The sequence below is a fragment of the Orcinus orca genome, chromosome 4 (genome assembly GCF_937001465.1).
Source record: "Orcinus orca chromosome 4, mOrcOrc1.1, whole genome shotgun sequence".
In the NCBI taxonomy this organism is placed as follows: domain Eukaryota; kingdom Metazoa; phylum Chordata; class Mammalia; order Artiodactyla; family Delphinidae; genus Orcinus; species Orcinus orca.
In genome coordinates, this window is record NC_064562.1 from 26,667,401 (window position 1) to 26,688,027 (window position 20,627).

General features: G+C 43.4%; 1 protein-coding gene across 8 annotated transcripts in view; it reads left to right on the forward strand.

The window, feature by feature from the left end:
* Positions 1–1,237: 1,237 nt before the first annotated feature.
* SMAD1 (SMAD family member 1) overlaps positions 1,238–20,627 on the forward strand; it is a 77,276-nt gene continuing 57,886 nt past the window's right edge. For 2 of the 8 annotated variants that reach the window (XM_033402721.2, XM_033402724.2), the window contains exon 1: positions 1,412–1,572. The gene's annotated coding sequence lies outside the window, so the exon portion shown is untranslated. Of the gene's footprint in view, positions 1,573–2,253; positions 2,380–2,491; positions 2,799–14,348; positions 14,368–18,924; positions 19,054–20,627 lie in introns of those variants that run through there. The other 6 variants (XM_004263606.2, XM_049709533.1, XM_049709534.1 and 3 more) reach the window with 6 other exon arrangements.

The following is a 20,627-nucleotide window of genomic DNA, read 5'->3' on the forward strand; positions in this document are numbered from 1 at the left end:
GTGTTTTCAAATTTCATCCATGTAGCATGTGTCAGTACTTCCTTCCTTTTTATGACTGAATAATGTTCCAGTGTATGGATATAGCACATTCTATTTATCAAAGGAGGGTTTGAGCAGAGGAGTGATCTGATGGGAGTGGCATTTAACAAGGCTCACTCCAACTGCTGTTTTGAGGAGCAGAGAATGAATAACTATATCAGAAGTTGATTTTTTGGGAAAATAAGATGAGGCCCAAGAATTGACCTGTAAGTGCTCAAATATTTAATGAAGAAATTAGCAGAAATATTCTGACCTATATATAAATATATTTTATGTGTTTTGGGGGACTTGTTTCATTTCCTTAGAATAATTAAACATGGAATGCAGAAATTAAAAAATAGTTAATAAATAAGAATTTTAAATGGAATGTGCACGTGTAAAATTACATGAAAAATTGGAGAGTACCATTAATTGGATTTTTAAAAAAATATTGCTGGTAATGGTTCTTTTGGTACATGTGAAATTTATTCCTCAGAATAATTATTCGCCTCTAAACATAACTCAACATTATGGTAATTATCCAAGATTTCATGCCGGCTTCCAGAGAGCTGGCCAAGAGAAAAATGAAATCTTATAAAAAAATATTTTCAATGTCTACGCAGATCAGGTATCTGGGAGCTAGTTCGGTTTTATTTTGGGAAGTTGGTGTCATCTAAAAGATTGTAGAAACTGGATCAAAAAAATTTAAAGTTCTATTGTGGCATCTGTCATTATTTGGAGCAGCGAGGTAACCAACTGGAATCATTAGATCCCGGATTGGCATAAAACACACATATTGATTCAGGGTTTGTTACAAGCACATGCAATAGTTACTAGGTTATCCTTTTTGGGTACGTGCAACTTCTGGGGCTTGCAAATCATTGAGGAGTAAGCGAGGGGCAATGAAACTAGACATAAAAAGGCGAGGCTCGAAAGGTAATTGTCAAAACGCACTCCACGTTTATAGAGCGGTTGGGTGGGCCCGGTGGACTTGTTCTACGAACATTTCAAAAAAATAAGCATTGAACGCGGAACTTCACCGGCAGGCAAGGTACCGAGACCGCTCCCCCGGGACTAAAGGAGGCAGGGGCTGTGGTGTTTTCTCCTTGGAACCAGCGGGGCGTGGGGCTGGAGGCGCGGGAGGCGGCGCGGGCCCAGCGCTCGCGCCGGCGGGGCCGGGAATTTGGAGAGGATCCCTGGTCGCGCAGCCGCGGCGGGAGCGGCGGCGCGCGCAAGTGCGCGTGTGAGCGAGCTAGAGAGCAGGCGGGCGGGCGAGTGCGCCGGGTATTGGCAGCTGAGGAGTGGAGGCTGGGAGGCTCCGACTCCCTGACGCCAGCGCGACCAGATCAATCCAGGCTCCGGGAGCGAGCGAGCGAGCGAGTGTGCGAGCGGGCGGGCGGGAGGAGGAAGGAGAGGCCGAGCCGCTGAGCCCGGGCCGAGGCGCGGGGAGGGACCCTGCGAGCGCAGCGCCCGGCCGGCCGGACCGGGGCCGCGGGGGACCCCGCTCGCCCGGTCAACTCGTGCGCCCGCGTGGACAGGCGCGCAGCCAACCCGGTAAAACGAAACAGACCCGAACCCAACTTTCCCCTCCGTCGCGTCCTCGCCCTCCCCTCGGCGCTCCGGGCTTCCCAGCGCCGCCTCCGCCGCGGGCTGGGGCGGGCGCGGCCCGGCCGGGTGGCCACGATCGCGCGCGGGGCCGGCGGCGCGGGCTGCGGCGGGGAGGGGGCTCTTCCCCGCGTGGGGCGGACCGGGGATTCCCCCCCCCATGATGGCGCCTCCCGGCCGCTCGGAGGAGCAAGCCTGCCACCTCCTCCTCTCTTCGCGCCTGGCCAGCCGGGCAAGGCTCGGGCCCGTGTGCCCCCCGCGTCTTTGTTGGGTCTGCGGTGGGGAAGCCGCGTTCCTCGGTCCCCGGCCCTGCCTGCGGCCGGCCCTCCGCGGCCACCCTCCCCCTCCGCCCGCTGCCCGTTTCCCTTTCCCTTCCTGCAGCCGAGCCTGGGCCGTCGGCGCGGCCCGCGGGCCCATTGTGTCCCGCGCCGGCCCGGGCGACCCCTGCGGGAGTCGGAGGGCGGTCGCCGGCGCTGCCCTCTCCGCGGAGCGGGGCTGTTGTAAAGGGGACACCCGGTGCCCTGGGTCCTTCTGCGTCCGGGGCGGGCTCCTTCCTGTGCCCCCTACTAGCGTCTTGGGGGTCGAGGTCAAGGAAAGTTCGTACTGAAGTTCCCTCTCATTTATTCAAAGGTTTGGCGGCGGCGGCGCGCGTATTTTTTTTTTTTTTTCTCTTCCGCCTACACCCCCCGGAGTCTCCGAGTGTTGTCTCATTCCTTTCCCTTTCCCGGATTCGATTGCCTCACTGCATGTGTATTTGTGAGTTCGCTGTGCAGCAACTGTTCATTTACTCTGCGCCCGGTCTTTGTTAGTGTTTCTCGGGGTTGTTTCTGCAGGAAGGGGGGGGGGTGTTGGGTGTGAGAGAGACAGACGTGGGCTTGTTTTTCTAGTTGCTTAACAAATATGAAGGCTTCCAGGGAGAGCGTTTGCCTGATGTACTTTGGGAAGGGAGGGGGAACAAATGCCTGCCGGCTCTTACAACTACAGTAGCTGCGGCTTTTGTTTATTTTGCGGCGCGGACGATGTTTCAGTGCACTTGCAAGGTCCCCGGCCGGGCGCTTCCCTTCTGAAAATAGAGGCGCGTCTCCGAACCCTCTCCCGAGAAAACATCGTTGTCGTGAGTGCTGTGACAGCCGGCCTCTTGCTTTCCCCTGAGGTTCTCTTGCTGAAATTTCAGAGTAGGTGGAATGATACAGAAGTTGCCTGATCTCTGTATGTGCTTCCTCTTACTGAAACTCCTAGCAAGCAGCTCAATCGCAAAATGCCTTTATTTCAGAACGTTTCTCGCTTTCATTACTTGCCGTGGATAACATGCCTGCATTCAGTAGCACAATGAGAAAACTGTTCTCTGCCCATGTTGATTTTTCATCTTGTTTCTCATTACCTCTTGACGCTTTATTGGAGGTAGCTGAGCTGTATTGGAACCACGATTTAAAAAGAATCAGGGCAGAATCAATGTGCACTGCCCCGGGATTTTCAATAGTATAAATATTTTGCATCAGTGTTAATTCTGATGGAGGTGCCAGGCCTAAATATGCTGTAACTGATTTAAATGTTTGTCCTCCCCTCTCTCTCCCTCTTTCCCATTTGCAGTTATTTGATATTTCTGTGCAGGTGGTGTACATTTGTGTAATATTGCAGTTCTTAGGAAACTGTAACCAGGGTCGTGGGAGATGATTTTCTAGAGGTGGGCGATGTCAGAGCCTCTGGAGGATCCAGGCAGGATCGGGTTTCTTCTGAGGGTAGGGATTTGTCCTTGATTTAGTTTTGACCCCTCCAAGCATAGGTATGTAACCAGATACATTTTTCCTTTTTGCAGTATCCTTTGGTTTTATACCCTTGAAGAGCTGATGACCTTTGCATTTTAGAGAAACGACAGTTTTTAGGCAATTTAAAATATGAACTTCTTACACCTCTTGGAATTTAATTTTTTTTCTACTAAGTTCATTAAAGCATTAAGAGGAAGTAAGTCTCATTTTTCCAAATACATTTATTAGTTGAAAACTAAATTGCAGTTTGTGATTTTGATTTCTAGTAAGTCTGGGTTTAGTAACTTGGTTAGAATGGAAAAAGAATAAACTTGAGTGTAATGAGATGAGTATATTTAAGCTGCAGTCGCCTACATAATCAAGGCCAAGTTGTGTGTGTATAAAAGATCTCATTTGTGTAGTCTTACAAGGCTAATGGAAGCATCATTGAGGCTTTATAAATAATGTAAGTTGTGTATAATGTAGAGTCTCCAGAGACGGCAGAGAAAGCATCATTACCAGCCTTTTCAACCTGCTGGAGATCTTAAATTGATTTACAGCACTGAACTGGTGCAAAATGATACATCAGGATGACATGGGGTCAGCCTGTAAAAGTCTATGATGTCAGCCTATTAGTTCAGTCATCATAATTAAACCATATTACAGGGGCAGCTAAGCAGGAGTCTGGCGTTATCCTTCAGATATGGGTGGCACATGGATTTTGTTTATAGTGGAAAGGCCAAACTGGCAAGGAATGCTAGTATTTCTGAAAAGGGGAAAGGCTTACAGAACTCTGAATTGCTGAAAAAATTGAAGCTAAATTAAGCCATGTTCAGTCTGCATTGTCTAAATAGCTTTCCATTTGGTAGTGGAGAAACAGATGCTTTGAGGGTGCCGATAAGGACCCTCAAAGCAGCTCTGATCCATGCACTGAATCATGCTTCATGTGAGCTTGAATTTAACTTGGCCTTAAGGACCTTATAAAATATCAGAAGACCACGTATTTCACATCTCTGATCCTTTTATTAACACTGAGTTGCACTGTATTGATGCAAACGCTGATACGTTATTTCTTTAAGCATAGTTACCAGGTCTCCACTGGAAACAGAGATATTTGAATTGAACATATAAACAATTCAGGAAAAGAAGATTCTTAGTTTTTGCTTAAATTTCTGGCAATCCTTATTCAATTTATGGGTCATCTAGGGCTGTGCCGTCCAATTAGGTAGCCATAATCATGTGTGGGTATTTAAGTTGAAATTAATTAAAATTAAATTAAAATAAAACTCATCTCAGTAGCACTAGCCACAGTTCACGTGTTCAGTAGCTAATGTGGCTAGTGGCTACCACCTTGGAGAATGTATACATAGAACATTCCCATCATCACAGAAGGTTCTGTTGGACAGTGCTGCTCTAGACCTTTCGCCTCTGCTCATCCACACTTTCTACTCACCTTTCAGCTGCTTCTCTACTTGGTACCTCTGTGGATGAGTTTGTGAGGTCGAAGGGAGAAAGAAATATGTCAATTAATTTTGCTGCTTCCTAGTTGCTCTTGTTAAAAGAGTTTGGAAGTGACAGTTGAAGCTACTGCATAAAACAAGGTTGACTTTTCTGTCAATCATATTTATCATTGGTGTCATGGCTTCTAATTTGATTTAGAGCTTTGGGTAGGAGAAATAATTGTAGCTGATTTTTTTTCTGTGTCCCTGTCTTTAATACTCATATCTCATTTAAGCATCAAAACTTCCCTAAGTACTGTCGTTGTCACCTTTTTACAGGTAAGGAAACTGAGTTCTGAGTGATTCATTGTCTTGCCTCAGGCTACGTAACTAGTGATTATATTCTTAGCCATGAAGTGAACAAGGCAAGCTCACTCTAGAGCCTCACTTTTCTAAAAAATTAATTAATTAATTTTTGGCTGTGTTGGGTCTTCGTTGCTGCGTGTGGGCTTTCTCTAGTTGCGGCGAGCAGGGGCTACTCTTCATTGCAGTGCGCGGGCTTCTCATTGCGGTGGCTTCTCTTGTTGCGGAGCACGGGCTCTAGGCGCACGGGCTTCAGTAGTCGCGGTGCATGGGCTCAGTAGTTGTGGCTCGTGGGCTCTAGAGCGCAGGCTCAGTAGTTGTGGTGCAGAGGCTTAGTTGCTCTGCGGCATGTGGGATCTTCTCAGACCTGGGCTCGAACCCGTGTTCCCTGCATTGGCAGGCGGATTCTTAACCACTGCACCACCAGGGAAGTCCCCTCACTTATATATATATATATATATATATATATATATATATATCTAGAATACCTGAATAATCATTGTTCTGCTGGGCTTTATTATTCTGGTATAGATATGACTTTGCTTTTATTTTTTAGTCTTTTAGACAACTTTGCCTTCTATTGTGCTTTTCTGGGCCATCTTCTGTTGTCTTCCTTTAAGTGCTTAAGAAAGGAAACATAATGTTAACACCTCTCTAAGCAGAACATAATTGGAAGACTAAATCTGACATAAAAGTAATGCATTTCAAAGCCAAATTGGTTTTATCTCTGCTTTTCTGGATAATTCCTGTCACTTTCCCCTTGCTTTTTTCTTGTATTATCACAAGCTGATGGTACTAAAAAAGAAAGTTCTAGTAGTTCAGTTTATCTCATTAAAATTAGTCTTCTTTAGCTGGTAAACACTGCACTTTGAGATGCAAATAGTTCACTGCAAATTCCTTGGAATTTATTTTTTTACATTTATGTCTATTTTTGTATAGTCTTACAGTTCAGTCATTTTTATTTTTATTTTTTTTCGTCAGGGCTATTTAAGAATTTGATGAAACCCTGGATCCCCTATCACGCTCCCATCCTCCAATCCAAAAATGCTTATATGCCCTGAAGCTTGTGTGTGCACAGAAGTACCCAAATTTCAGGTGAAGGACATGCATGGGACTGCCTTGCCAAGTGTGTTCATAAACACTGATTTGTAATTTCCTTTACAAAGAATAGAGATATTGAGTGTTAAAAGCTACTTTGATGTTCCTATCAAGTTGAGCAATCCGAGGCCCAGGGAAGATAGCGGACTTGCCTGAAGTCACCCATCCAGTGATTGGAGGAGGGAAAGCCTGCACCTGGATCACTGTCATTGTCAAGTTCCCATTTGTTTGTTTTTTCCTTCCTCACTCGCTGTGCTCCTGGGCCTTTGGTCTGAGCATATCCAGTGTTAATTGGGGAGGGGAGGAAAGGAGAATTTTTTGGCATGATGTTAACTTTTTGTACCCAACATTATTTGAGCTGAGTATGAATCAAGTCTGACAACCTCAGATGTTTTTTACAGATTAAAATTGATTTTTTTTTTTTAATTTTAGAGATGGAAAAGAAACGACTTATGCCTGATTTAGTCAATGGGACCTTACTAGAAAATGGTAGATCCGAGATTCTACGAAGTTCAAATTAAATCAGGCAAGTCTGCTGTACAAATCTCCTCGTTTGGCTCTCAAAAACAAATCATATTCCTAACCAAAAGTCAGAGATTGGGGTATTTAGGGAAGGAGTTAGGAGGTACTAGGGAGAGAATTGGAAAGGTCTAAGGAGAAAAGGGATAATTTAAATATAAAAATTTAGAAATGAAGTATAAACTTATAAAATGACATTGAGGCTGATGAAGTGTTCTGTGTAATTGTACTTCTGTATGTGGTTTTTCTTTTCTTTTTTAAAAACTTACTATCACCGGTTTATTATGAAAGGATATAACTCAGGAACAGCCAGATGGAAGAGATGCACAGGGCAAGGTATGGGGGAAGGGCGCCATGAGCTCCATGCCCTCTCCAGGCGCCCCACCCGCATAGCACCTTGATGTGTTCACCGGCCTGGAGGCTCTGGTCTTAATTTTTGGTACCAAGATTAGCAGGAAGTGCTTTGGTAACAAATAGAGGCATCTCCATTTTGCCTCGAATTGAAATCTCTTGACTCTTTATCCCCCTTTTCTGCTATTACGTCGTATTGCAACTATTTAGGCTAATCTGGTGACCTGTCATCTGATTTGCTGCAAAAATACCTGAAGTATTTTTAATACTTCTGGAGTTACTGCCTTAAAAAAAAAAAAACTAAGTTGCATGAATGTACTTACTTAAAATCTAAGTCAGAATCTTCACTATGGTGTTCATTATTAAAATAATGTCAGTTTTAGAGATGTACTACTAGTCCTAGGCAAAAAAGTAACATTTACAGCTATTGCTGGCTGATTTGCAGAAATGAGCGGGCCCTGTAGAACGTTCATTTGCATAAGGAAAGCTGTCTTTCAGATGGGAAAAGCCAATCTTTCAAGAACAGTTCAACTCCAATGACTGCATCAGGCTTTTAGGCTGATACTGGGAACTGCAGTATTTGAGCAGTTTAATCTAACATCTTTGTGATTTTTTAAAAATTAATTTATTATTTTATTTTTGGCTGCGTTGGGTCTTCGTTGCTGCGCGCGGGCTTTCTCTAGCTGTGGCGAGCGGGGACTCCTCTTCGTTGTGGTGCGCGGGCTTCTCATTGCGGTGGCTTCTCGTTGCAGAGCACGGGCTCTAGGTGCGCGGGCTTCAGTAATTGTGGCATGCAGACTCAGTAGTTGTGGCGCATGGGCTTAGTTGCTCCGCGGCATGTGGGATCTTCCTGGACGAGGGCTCGAACCCGTGTCCCCTGCATTGGCAGGTGGATTCTTAACCACTGCGCCACCAGGGAAGCCCCCTGTGATTTTTTAATAAGCTAAAATCAGAACTTTAGAGAACATTCCCTCTTGAAGATAAAGCATCAAACTCTCTAAGGTTTGAGGGAATCCATACCTGGCAATTCTCCCAAATCTCTCTGCTTGGTTCCTAGTGTTCACATAGGAGCCTTATATAGAACCCAGGTCTATGGTTGGTGGATTGATTTCTTAACTAATTTTCTTGAGACAAGCCTGGATTTCAAGGAACACATACAACATACACAGCAGTTACTTATGCATCTATATGCTTTTGAGCTCACGGTGAAAATAAATATTCACTATGTCATGTTTGCGAAAAGGAGGATAGAGGGATCTAGCTTTTGATTCAAAAATATATTTATACGTGTAATTTTTTAATGCTTTATTTGTAGTTTCCCCTTAATTTTAGGGCAGCTGTACTATATTTTTTCCTACAATTCCAGATAGTTAGGGTATAGTTACTCAAACTATTCATTCATTTTCCTCTCCGTGTCTATGTTTTGTGGTTTCTTTGCGGTGTGCTTATGCAAAGTGGAAGTATTTCAGACCTTTATAGTATTTTTTCTTTCAGTTTCGAATACCACAAGAAGAAAAGGGAACTCATTATCTTTCAAGTATTATAATTAGGCATTAAATTAAGTCATTAGTTAGCTAAATGCAAGATCTTTTGTTTAGATTGAAGGAAAACATGTCTTTTTAATGGAGGAGAGGGGTATTAAATATCTCCTTATTTGATAATTTTGATGCAGTGTGGTAATGAGCATATGCTTCACTTAGTGAATCTGTTAGTTCAGAGTGGCTCAGTAATTAGTGAGGAGACCCACAAAAATGAAGAATTAAATGCAACATCACAAGAGTTGTTGCAGGGTGATATAGGGGTAAGTTGTACAGACAGTTCACATGAGGCCCACTGTGATGTGGAAGGATGTGTGGGTTTGCACTGGGAGAAGGAAGAGACATTTGGGCAGAGTAGCGGTGTGGAAGACTCAAGGTAACAGGAGCAGCGCTGTCCGATAGAACTCTCTGCAGTGATGGAAATGCGCTGTATCTGTGCTGTCCAGCACTATAGCCACTAGCCGCGAGTGGCTGTTGTGCATTTAAAATGTGGCTAGTGCAACTGAGGACTGCATTTTAAATTTTCATTAATTTATGTTTAAATAGCCACCTGTTTAACAATGAGCTATCACGTTGGACAGCACAGATCTGGAGGCCAGTCTGCAGCTCTGACTGACCACAGAGGGTATTCCTGATGCGGTCCCATGTAGTGAGCTGGGAGAGGTGTTTGGAAAGGTTAAGTTGAGGATGAGGGTTTGAGGACCTCAGCGTGCCAGAATAAGGAAGCACTGGGAAGTCACAGAAGGTGTTTGAACTTGCAGTTTGGGTTGGAGAGGGTAGAGTCCATATGCCAGGAGATTGATAAGAAAGCGCTTTGAGTTCTCTCTCTCTGATGGGGTGGGTTTTGTGAGTGAAAAGACACCTGGTGGTTATTTGGCTATAGAGTAATGGGAAAGAGGGGTGTCAGATTATCCTTAAGTTTCCAACCTGAGTGGCTGGAAAATTAATAAAGCCTTTACTTAAGAATAGAGAAGAACTGGTTCTGGAAGGAATAAAAATTGTGTGAATGATAAATTAGAATTGACAGGTTGAATTTAAGGTGGGGTATCTAAGTATTCTACAGGCAAGTTGGAGATACATAACTAAGCTAAAGCCTAGGGGAGGGCTCGGAGCTTTACGTAGATGCCAAGTAGTGATCTGTTGGGAATGATGGTGGAACGTCCGGGAATGGATGGGTATTTGGAGAGGATCATGTACAGAGAAACAGAGCTGGTGGGTTGAATCTTCCATTGATGCCCACAATTAGGAAGTGGTAGAAAGGAGAGGCATGTTTGAAGTAGACAAAAGAAGGAACTGAAAGGAAGGTGTGGGGTCAGAGGAGAAGTTAAACCAGGAAGCCAAGGGAAGAGAGATTCCAGAGGAAGGTTCAAAGGGGGACATGTATGGTTCAGGGTGAAGGAGAGAAGGTCAGGGTAATCAAGTGAATGCAGCTGAGGTGAAGAGACTGAGTATATTAAGAAATAAGAAACAGAGTCTTCTATGCCCTCGAGTGATTTATGTTTCAAAATTGATGAGACGACTTCTTATTTGAAGGTTGAGGGAAAGAAGTTAATGGACAGAAAGCAATCAGAGATGAGATGATGGAGGTAGTGATCTGGAGCGCAGGTGACAAAGTATTAGTCATGGTAAGGAGGGAGATTGTCTGAGAAGGAAGCAGAATGGGGTCCGAGAGAGGAAAGCGGATGGCACAGAGCTCATGTCAGCTTGCGCTGGTTTTCCCAGTAGTGTCGGAGGCAAGTCAGTCCCTTCATTGGGATGGTGAGCCGGGAGAATCAGAAAATGGTGCTGCAAGTTTAAGAATAATGGAGAAGGTTTGGAAGAACCATTGTAGGTGATGTGCCAGGAAATCTGTGGCGAATTCAGAGGCTGAGCAGTCGGAGGAAGCCTGGGGTGAGGTTTGACGTGGCTGTAGAGTAGACTAGTAATTGCTGCTTTTTAGTGTAACTTGGTGCCTGAAAGTAAGATTGGAGAGGAATGTTGGCAGAGATGATTCTGGCTGAGGGATAGAAAATAGGCTAAGAAATGAGGTTCTAGAGTCAGGTTGCCTGGGTTTAAGTCCCAGCCCCCAACACTGACTTGCTTTTTTATAACTTTGGGAAAGCTGCCATTAACTTTTTTTTTCTAATTTTTAAAAATTGAACTATAGTTGATTTACAATGTGACCATTAACTTTTTTTTTTTGACCATTAACTTTTTGAACCTCACTTTCCTCATCTGAAAAATAGAGATAATAGTATCAGCCTCAGGATTGATAGAAAGATGAGATGAGTTATCCTTCCATATTTCATCTAAGATGCTGTTAATCATAAGATGTTATTTCATGTACTACTGAGGAAAAAACCATCATTTAGGCACAACATACCACTGACTGTAAATTTCCTGGTTAGGAGAGGGTACATCTTGCAGTCAGTGAAGTACAGGATACATAAGGGACTTAGCCTAGGACCTGGCACATAATTAGCATTTGGAAAATGTTAGCTATTTAATATTTGTAAGAGTCAATGTGATTGTAGAGTCTAGAATGTTAATGAGAGCAATATCGAATCCAACCTAGATAAGGGGTTACAGGTTATAAGGAGTCTAATGGATTAAATGAACTGAGAAGGGTTAAGCAATGGGAATCCTGATAATGAAATTGTGGAATATCAAGTTTGGGAATTTGTAGATGGAGCGTTTCCCTGACAATGCCAGCTAAAGTTTTTTAAGAAAAGTATAGTAATTGAACTAAGAGAAGAATGCCCTTTATTGATTTTAAAAAGCTATTTAAAGTTGCCCAGAGCCTTTAAAAGTAAGTATTGTGAATTTATCTATGGATTTTTCTTACACTATTCATTAGTGTTAAAAACATTTTTTTTCGTTAGAGAATACACACTCAGTGAAGAAAGATTCCGGCGTGGATTCTGGTCATAGTGTCAGAAGGAAAGGGGGAGATGGATTCTCGATTATCACTGATTGAGTGAATTGTCATTTTCAAGAGATGGGGGTATGGGGGTGGGGGTAGTACTAATAGCTGCTTGTAGAGCTCTTTTGTTTTTGTTTTTTTGTTTTGGCCACGCTGTGTGGCATGCGGGATCTTAGTTCCCCGACCAGGGATCGAACCCGTGCCCCCTCCGTTGGGAGTGTGGAGTCTTAACCACTGGACCACCAGGGAAGTCCCTGTAGAGCTCTTTTAAACATGGCTCAGAAAGCAGAAACCATAAAGGAAAAATTTATAGATTTGACAACATTTATGTGACCAAACACACACTCTTGAATGACCACGCACAAAAATACAACCGTTCAAATTTGCAGCAAGTTACTCTTCTTGTAAAAAACTTTTAAAATCAATAGGAAATTCCACCCCTACAGAAAAATTGGTACATGGACCTGGAGAGTATCATACTAGGTGAAGTCAGGCAGACAAAGACAAGTATCATAGGATATCACTTATAGGTGGAATCTAAAAACATGATACAATGAACTTATTTACAGAAGACTCACAGACGTAGAAAACAAATTTATGGTCACCAAGGGGGAAAGCGGGGGAGGGATGAATTTGGGATTAACAGATACACACTACTCTATGTAAAATAGATAAACTACAAGGATCTACTGTATAGCACAGGGAACTATACTTAATATCTTGGAATAACCTATAATGGAAAAGAATCTGAAAAAGAATGTGTGTGTGTGTGTACATACACCTGAAACGTAAATCAAGTATGCTTCAATTAAAAAAAAATAAATGAAATTCTGGGCTCCTAAAAAAATTGGTAAAGGACAGGAACAATTCACAAATGAATGAAATGCAAACTACTAATAGACATGAACTGTTCTGCCGTGTCCTGGATGAGACTCTTCACTGGAATGGGGACGATGTCGTCTCTTTTACTTTATTGTATCATTCTTTGTGGACCAGGAAGGATCAGTCTGGGGAAACTGGGCTTTTCTCACTGAAGGAAAGGAAGCCAAAATTTCCCTGCCTCCTAAGAGAAGCTGGGGTCACAAGGAGGTACACAATGAATGTAAGCTGGAGTTATAAGAGACAGGCCATCTCCATCCCATTTCCTTGATGTTGCCCCACTACCCTCATGACATTGGGCTAGGAGTCTCCTCATTGGAATGTGAGGTGTTCCCAGTGCTTTAGGGGCTCTCAGTTCTATGCAGGTTCTCAACCAGCTGGCATGATGGGTGAACTTTTTTTTTTTTTTTTTTTGCCGTACGCGGGCCTCTCACTGCCGTGGCCTCTCCCGCCGCGGAGCACAGGCTCCGGACGCGCAGGCTCAGCGGCCATGACTCACGGGCCCAGCCGCTCCGCGGCATGTGGGATCCTCCCGGACCGGGGCACGAACCCGCGTCCCCTGCACCAGCAGGCGGACTCCCAACCTATCAGTGAACTTTTAAGGATACCAGTGCTCCATAGAGCACATCGAAATGGGCCTCTTGCTCTCCCACCTGAGTTGCAGTATTAGATTTGATTTGTAGTGGCGTTTTCTTATTCATATGAGACACAGTGATGGCCTTAGAACATGGTTTTTCTTATTGAGCTAGACTGGTTCATAAGGTATTGAAATAAGAAGTTCTCCCACATAGTAAAACCTCTTATAAAGTGAAGAAAATTTGAAGTTAGGCATTAGCATTTGATTTCCCAGATTGTCTCTTGAGGGTAATAGTTAATGTAATGGGCGTAAGAAAGGCTTCTCATGTGCTGTCCGTAAGGTGGTTATTGGTAGGGTCCTTACCTAACCGAAGTACGCTCAGTCTTACCTCAGCCTTGAGTTTTTACCTGGCCACTCGACAGAAGAGGATTCATCAGCATCCTCTGACCCACCATCTCCTCTCTCTTAAGTGATCTGCAAATATTTCAGAGTTGGGGGAAAAAAAAAGGCTTTTAAATTTCACCCACAGGCTTACCATGAATTTCAGCCACAGGGCAGTTACCCCCGCCTCTTCTTTCGTTAAGTCCTTTCAGAGGACGGTGCCTGGGAGTAGGGGGCCGGAACTGGTATGCATTGGTCAGAGCCATCCTTCAAACTCTTTAAGCCAAGTTGGGGAGGGAGGGTGAATGCCGGCAACACGAGTCTTAATTTTATCAAAAAGGGTCCTTAATTTTATGGGTAGCTTTGTGTGGAAGGGAGTGGTAATGCTACAGTGAGTGTTGCTTTAGGAATTACACCTTTAGCCCTGTGACAGCTCAGCACAGCTGCCTGTACATAGCTTGCCATCCCATCTGTTATGGCTTCCTGTTTTGCTTTGTGTCCGTTGCTGGCTTTGCAGTCTGCATAATTAATAACAACCTCTTTATTTTCCCAGTGTTCGTGTTTGTGTGCTCAGGACTTCTATTCAGTTTGTTCAAGCTCGAGAGAACGAGAGAACGTTTGATTGGTTTCAAATGGCCTTCTGTTAAACTGTGAGCAAAATTAATTTGATTACCCTTGAAATAATTGGCATCCAAGCTGTATTTATAGCATTTATTTGCATGGAAACACTGAAGAGTTCTGTCTTGTCATAATGTGCAGGCTGAGATGTTGATCTGTATTCCAGGAAAGCCTCCATTAAAAGCGGTGCATCCTCACTGAGCAGTTCTGCTTTTTGTTGAGCCAATATTAATCAATTCAGCAAATGTTTCATGCATCCAGTGCTGGGCTCTGTTTCGGGGAGGGAGAGAGAAACATCTAAGTCAGTTTTTGCTGTGCAGAAGCAATCTTACTGGTAAGAGGAGACTACGATTATATGAAAAGCTAAATAACAAGCCATCGTTACTCATGTTATAGCGTCTTATTTTGAGTGTATTTCTTCAGTAATTGGGATAGCCTTTCAGAATCAAGGGATTAGGAAAGAAATCTAATGTAGTTGGTAGAGCTCCTGCACTGTGCCCACCTCCAGCTTAGTGGATTCTTTCAGCAAGTTTTTGAGCATCTCTACCTATATTTCTGTTCATAGTGTCTCTTATAGAGCTTGATAAAGTTGGGATAAGGGGTCATAAATGTAGGATTTGCACTGAGATTGTAACTTTGAGGAAAAATGCAAACGTGCTTGTCTAATGCAGCTTCTGTTTTAATAGCTTTTATTACAGTTATCTTATTCATTCTTTAGACTGAGTTCCTTGAGGGTATGTGGACAGTATCTTTACGATCTTGATGTTAGCACAGTGGTTCTCACTTTGCACATCAGAATCCTGTGAATGACAACCACCGCAGAAATGCCAGGGCCCGCCCCTGGGGGGGCTCTGATTCCAGGGTTTCGGTTGGGGAGCTTTTAAAGAAGCACCACAGGTGAGTCTAATGTACAATAGCATTGAGAACTGTCGGTTTGACACACGGTAGTGATGAGTGAATTTTTTCATTTTGATGTGTTTAAAAATATGTCGGGAAATAGGACGTGTGGTATGCTGTAGGTCTGTTGTGAACATGAACTATGTCTTTGATATCCAGCAGCACTTGGTGCCGGGTGATACCTGTTCTAGGTGCTCCAGACGACCCAGGTAGTTCTGAGGGTTAACTTTTGCTCCCCCTGTTTTAATTTGAGGAGAGAAGAGATAGAAAGAAAGGATATGTGTGTTTGAGAGCTTTCGCTTTTCCCTTCTTGAAGGAATCGGCAATTCCTTGTGTCCTAGAGTCTAGAAGTAGAGCTAATAAATAAAACTGTTGCGACCTGGGGCACCAAGAGCACAAAGAGAAAAGGAGAGAAGAGTGTTAGCGGAGGTTATCCGGCAGAGTCTGGAGGAGTGTTTGGGTGTCACAGCTGGGGGGAGGGCAGGGCTGTTTCCGCCAGCAAGGATGCTGCCAAATGTCCTGTAATGCCGAGGTTGAGAAACCCTGGAATTGGGGATAAGGAAGGGGCCTGGAAGGCAGATAGGATACTGAAGTGGTCGTGTCACAGATGGCTGTTCCTGCCACACCCGTATGCTGTTTGCTGTGTTAGCCCCTCTCCCAAATCCTCTAGAGTCAAGAGCACCGTTTTTTGCCCTTATCTGTAGATAGGATTGTGACTGCCAGCTGTGTATGAGCCGTTAAAAATGAACATTTTAATATTTTACCTATAATAAAATATGATACTTGAAAGAGTCCTTCAGTTATTTTCCATCTGTACATTTGCTTGAACGGGACAGTATTAATTCACATGCAAAAAAATAAGCCAGTAATTTTTGTTCTGTTTTGCTTACGTTTTCAGTAAAGGATACTAAGAACGATCAGTAAAACGGGAAAAAAAACATTACAAAAATAAACCCAGTAAAGCAATCAATCAGTCCATCTCTGAGAGAACCAGAATAAAAGGAAAATTTCCAATCTTAACAAAGGCTATCTACTAAAATCTTACTTTTTAAACTGCTGTTTCTTACAGCATCATTTATAAAGGAGGAGTTTGAGGCGGCGCAAGTGTCTCCCTTTTAGGAATGGATAAGAAAATACAGTCTGTACGTCTTTTTTTTTTTTTAAAACCACTACACAGTAAGTGGTAAAAATAAACTAGATTTTAAAAAGAGAACAATCAGTGGGAATGTAAAGAAAATGAATTTCTTAAAAGGAGTTTAATTTTAATATTCCACAGCCTCATCATAAGAAAAGAGTATTAAGAGTTGAACACATACGTGGGTTGTTGGTGTGAGGTAATGGTGCCAATTTCCTTGTGTCTTTGTTCAGTTATCGCTTACAACTACTTATCCCTATTCTAGGCTGTTTAGATGAAAATGAATTTAATTTTGTCATCGCTGCCCTGATAAAACTCTTGGTTTTTTCATGTTCTAGGAAAGTGGCAAGATGCCAAGAAGGAAAGCAACAACGAAAACAAAAATAAGCTGGGGAGAGAAGGAACCAGGGGGATTAAAGTAAAACCATAAGCACATCCTTGCTTGTCAGTCCCTCTACTTCATGCATGAGACAAAGGAGGAGGTTATTTAGGAGAAGCAGGGTGGTGGAGGGGTTGCCTTGGCAAGCCCTTAACCTCTCTGCACCACGGTTTCATCGTCTCTAAAATAGTCTCTACATCACAGGACTCCCATAAGGATCAAAGAGAGTGAATAGGTATAAAGTGTTCAGCACAGTGTTTGGTGTTTCACTGTGGTGGTGATGGTGATGATGACGACGATAGGAGAATGATTTTTTATTCCCTCTGAATACTTGAGCTGTGTTGGAAACTGACAGAGACCATGGATACACTCTTGTGTGATGTCTCCCATAGAGCCACCTGCGTGACAGCCCTCTCTCCCTTTGAAGTGGGTGGTGATGAAGCTGAGAGCTTATGGAGTCCTCAAACTGGGGTGTTTCAGACGTTCTGTAAAGACTGTTGCCAATAGAATGAATTTCCAGAGGAGGATAGAGTGATTTATGTGACGAAATATGTTTTTAAGTTTTTATAACATAATAAAACCATTATAGTTAAGTCTCTGTCATCCACGTATAGATTTTCCACAGCAATATTTGAATCTTGAGCAGGCATTTCTTTAGAATTTACTACATTCTCAGAGTATATAACAGTTTTATGGTTAGTGTAAGCAACATGTGGTAAGGAATTAAAAGCGTTCTTTGATAAAAGCATAATACATATTCGAAAAGCAATGGTTACGTTTTATTAAGGCTGCTTTGGATTATCCATTCCGTGGTTCATCCCCACTGATGCAAGTGGTTGATAGTCAGCTGGACTCGTTTGGATTTCCACATCAGGGTAGGCAACACAAAGCCCCAGATGCACAGGAGATGTAGTTGTGGTAAAGAAATGGCACAGGTTTTTGGCCTCTGTCCCTTAGGTAAACAGCCTGAACACGTCCTGTGACTCTTATCACGATCAACCTGATAATATGGTTCTTCAACCCCCCCGCCCCCCATAACGGTGAGCAGGGTGATGCTGGGAACTGTTTCATACCCATTTTCTTCCTACTGCACCTTTGTGTTGGGGATAAGCACTTAAAGTACTGTTCAGTTAAATAGTGAATTGGTGGAGACTAATGCCTCTTAGTAGTTGAACGTACAAAGGAGGAGAACTTGTGTTTTGAAGCCTTCTAAGGGCACTCTGTTTATTAGGTTTTTCCATCTCGATTGGTCAGTAACTCACTGAGGGGAGGTTAATGGATAGAAACTGGACTGAACAAGGGATCTGAGGCAGAAGAGACCTAGATCAGTGGTGCTGGTCTCACCTAATTCTCTAGGTGACGCTTGCTTGTATCCACAGCATGGTTTCCCTAACGCAGTGAAAGACGGAGCATCTGCTGCTTTTCGCTCTCAGTTGGAGGGAACTCTCACTGTTCTGGAAGAGGGCTGCTGCCCTTTGTTCAAATTCTCCTCTGAGGTGGCCAAGCGAATGTAAGTCCAGCTTCGTTTTTGGCAGATTGAGAACAGGATGTCATTGATCATGGAGGAGAGTGAAATCTGGCTGATCTCAATGTTTGTTTCGGTGGTTATGTAAACTTTGATTTTGAGAAGTCATTTTATTCTTCCAGATAACAGATTTACAAACTGGAAAAGGGACAGGACCAAATTGCTCTTGAGATATTTGAGTAATACAAAACATTTCTTTGGTAAGAAATTCATGCCCTGAGAAATTGGAAGGAGATTTGAATTGTTAATGGAAAGGGGACTAGGAACTAGAACGGAGAGGAAACTGAATTTTTTGTTATAATATGCCATTTTGTAAAATTGAATTTTTTGATCATGTGGCTGAATTGTATAATAAAAAAGTACATTCCCACCCATATCGTATTCACCGAGAATTAGGTCATATGTCCCAACCCCATACATTGGAATACATTTCTCTGAAAATCCTAGTTCAGTGATAATTCCATTCTGGGCAGAGACACCTTCTATTATTTTTTCCTTCGTAAAACGATAAATCTTGTCACCTGTTGGTCATAATACTGTCTCCTGGAGCCGTGTAGAATAAACCTCTTACCTACTTTCAGTTTTTATTTGTTTTTATTGTTAGAGTCTTAAAATTGAAAACCGTAATTGGTTGTAAATAAAAATGGTCTGCTTTCCTGAACTCGCCTCCTGCCAGCTCACTCCTAAAGGCAACCACTTGTTCAGATTTGTTTATTTCCTTCCAGGCTTTTAAAGGTGTGCATATATTATACATGTGCAGGTTTCATTTCTATTTGTGTTTTTAAAATGGGATTGTACCATGTGTATGGTTCTCTAGCTTTTTTTAACTGAACAATTACAGTATGGTTTCTTTCCATGTTAGACATGAAAGGCTGTCCTCCCCCCCACCTTTTTTTTGACAGTTACATCATTGTCGGATGTACTATAATTTATTTAATCGTTCCATTATTGTTAGATACCTGGGTTATGTGGAACATGGATGATCTTGAACACAGATCAAACGCATCTGAGGAAACTGCTTCCCTTGTAGCTGTTTCTGCGGCTGTTTTCTCTCATCACCCTCATACCACCGGGCCTGCTGGAGGTAGGGGCCTCCTAACTGTCTCCTCCAGACCATTCTCCCACCATCCTCCATGAAAACACCCACCTTTGACCATACTGTCAGGTTATACCACACTTCCCCTCCTTGTTACTCACTCACTGCCTCACTCCCCACCCTCCACCCTAATTCCTACAGGATTTTAGTGTCTTTATTCCCTTCCTGCTGCTCCTATGATCATTCTCGGTCTACTTCTCCAGTGACCTTTGACCCCAGCTCAGGTACTCAGTCTCGTAGGCCCATAATACGGGATTTTGCACTTCTAAAAATTAAACAGATTTCACCAACTTTATGGTTAATTATTTTCCTCATTTACTTAAGCAGTAAAGTGTTATTTGTTCATAGCTTACCTTCAGAATACGCAGTAGCTGGGATCTGACCACTTCTACTGGGCTGATCCAAACCTTTATCATCTTTTTTTTTTTTTTTTTTTTGCGGTATGCGGGCCTCTCACTGCTGTGGCCTCTCCTGTTGTGGAGCACAGGCTCTGGATGCGCAGGCTCAGCGGCCATGGCTCACGGGCCCAGCTGCTCCGCGGCATGTGGGATCCTCCCGGACTGGGGCACGAACCCGCGTCCCCTGCATCGGCAGGCGGACTCTCAACCACTGCGCCACCAGGGAAGCCCCTAAACCTTTATCATCTTGAGCTGTAACAATTGCCATAGCTTTGTAGCTGGTCTCTTTCCTCCTTCCCACTACTATCACTCCTCCTCCTTCCATGCCTTCAGACAGTTCTTAGCCCAGCCATACCATAGTCAGCCTGTTAAGCTAGAAGTCAGATCACGTTGGTATCTCTGCTCCAGCTCGCAGCGGTTCTCGTCTCAGTTCAGAGGGAAAGCTACAGAATCCTTGCGGCATTCCTGTCTGTCTGCTTCGACCTCCCCTCCCCTCGCTCTCTCCATCCCAGTCATATTGGACTCCTTGCTGCCCCTGGAACATTTCAGGCATATTCTTGCCTCTTGGCCTCTGCCGTTGCTCCCCCTCTGCTTGCGACGTGCTTCCCTAGATATCCACGTGGCTCTGTCCCTCACCTTTTCAGGCTTCTGTTGGAATATCACCTTCTCAGTGAGGCCTTCCCTGACCACAAGAATGTAGGTCCCATGAAGGCATGATCGTTTTTAAAAAGAGAAAAAGCTGTTTCTGTCTCTTGTTCAGCCCTGTGTCCCAGTGCTTAGAATAGTGACTGGCATGTTGTGGGTGTTTGTCGAATGAGTCGAATGACTGTAGTGGTTATCAGCCTTTCTTTTTATCGTTTTCTTTCCTTTTTTGGACAAAGTTAGAACTTCACTGGACAGACAAAAGCTAGGACACAAACTTTGTTTTTTTTGTATAAACAAAATATTAGAATTAGCTTATTGTGAACCAGCTCTGTAAATATGTTACATTTTTCAGCATGTTATAATTTTCAAATCAACTTTACGTATCCCTTTTTAAGGCTGATGCCAGCCCAGCGGGGGGTAGGTGGTGGAATCAAAATTTCATGGAAGAGCAAATTGAGGCTCAGAGAGGTGTTTTGTTCAGAGAGCAGCTGCTAAGTGGAAAGCTGCTCTTCAGACCTA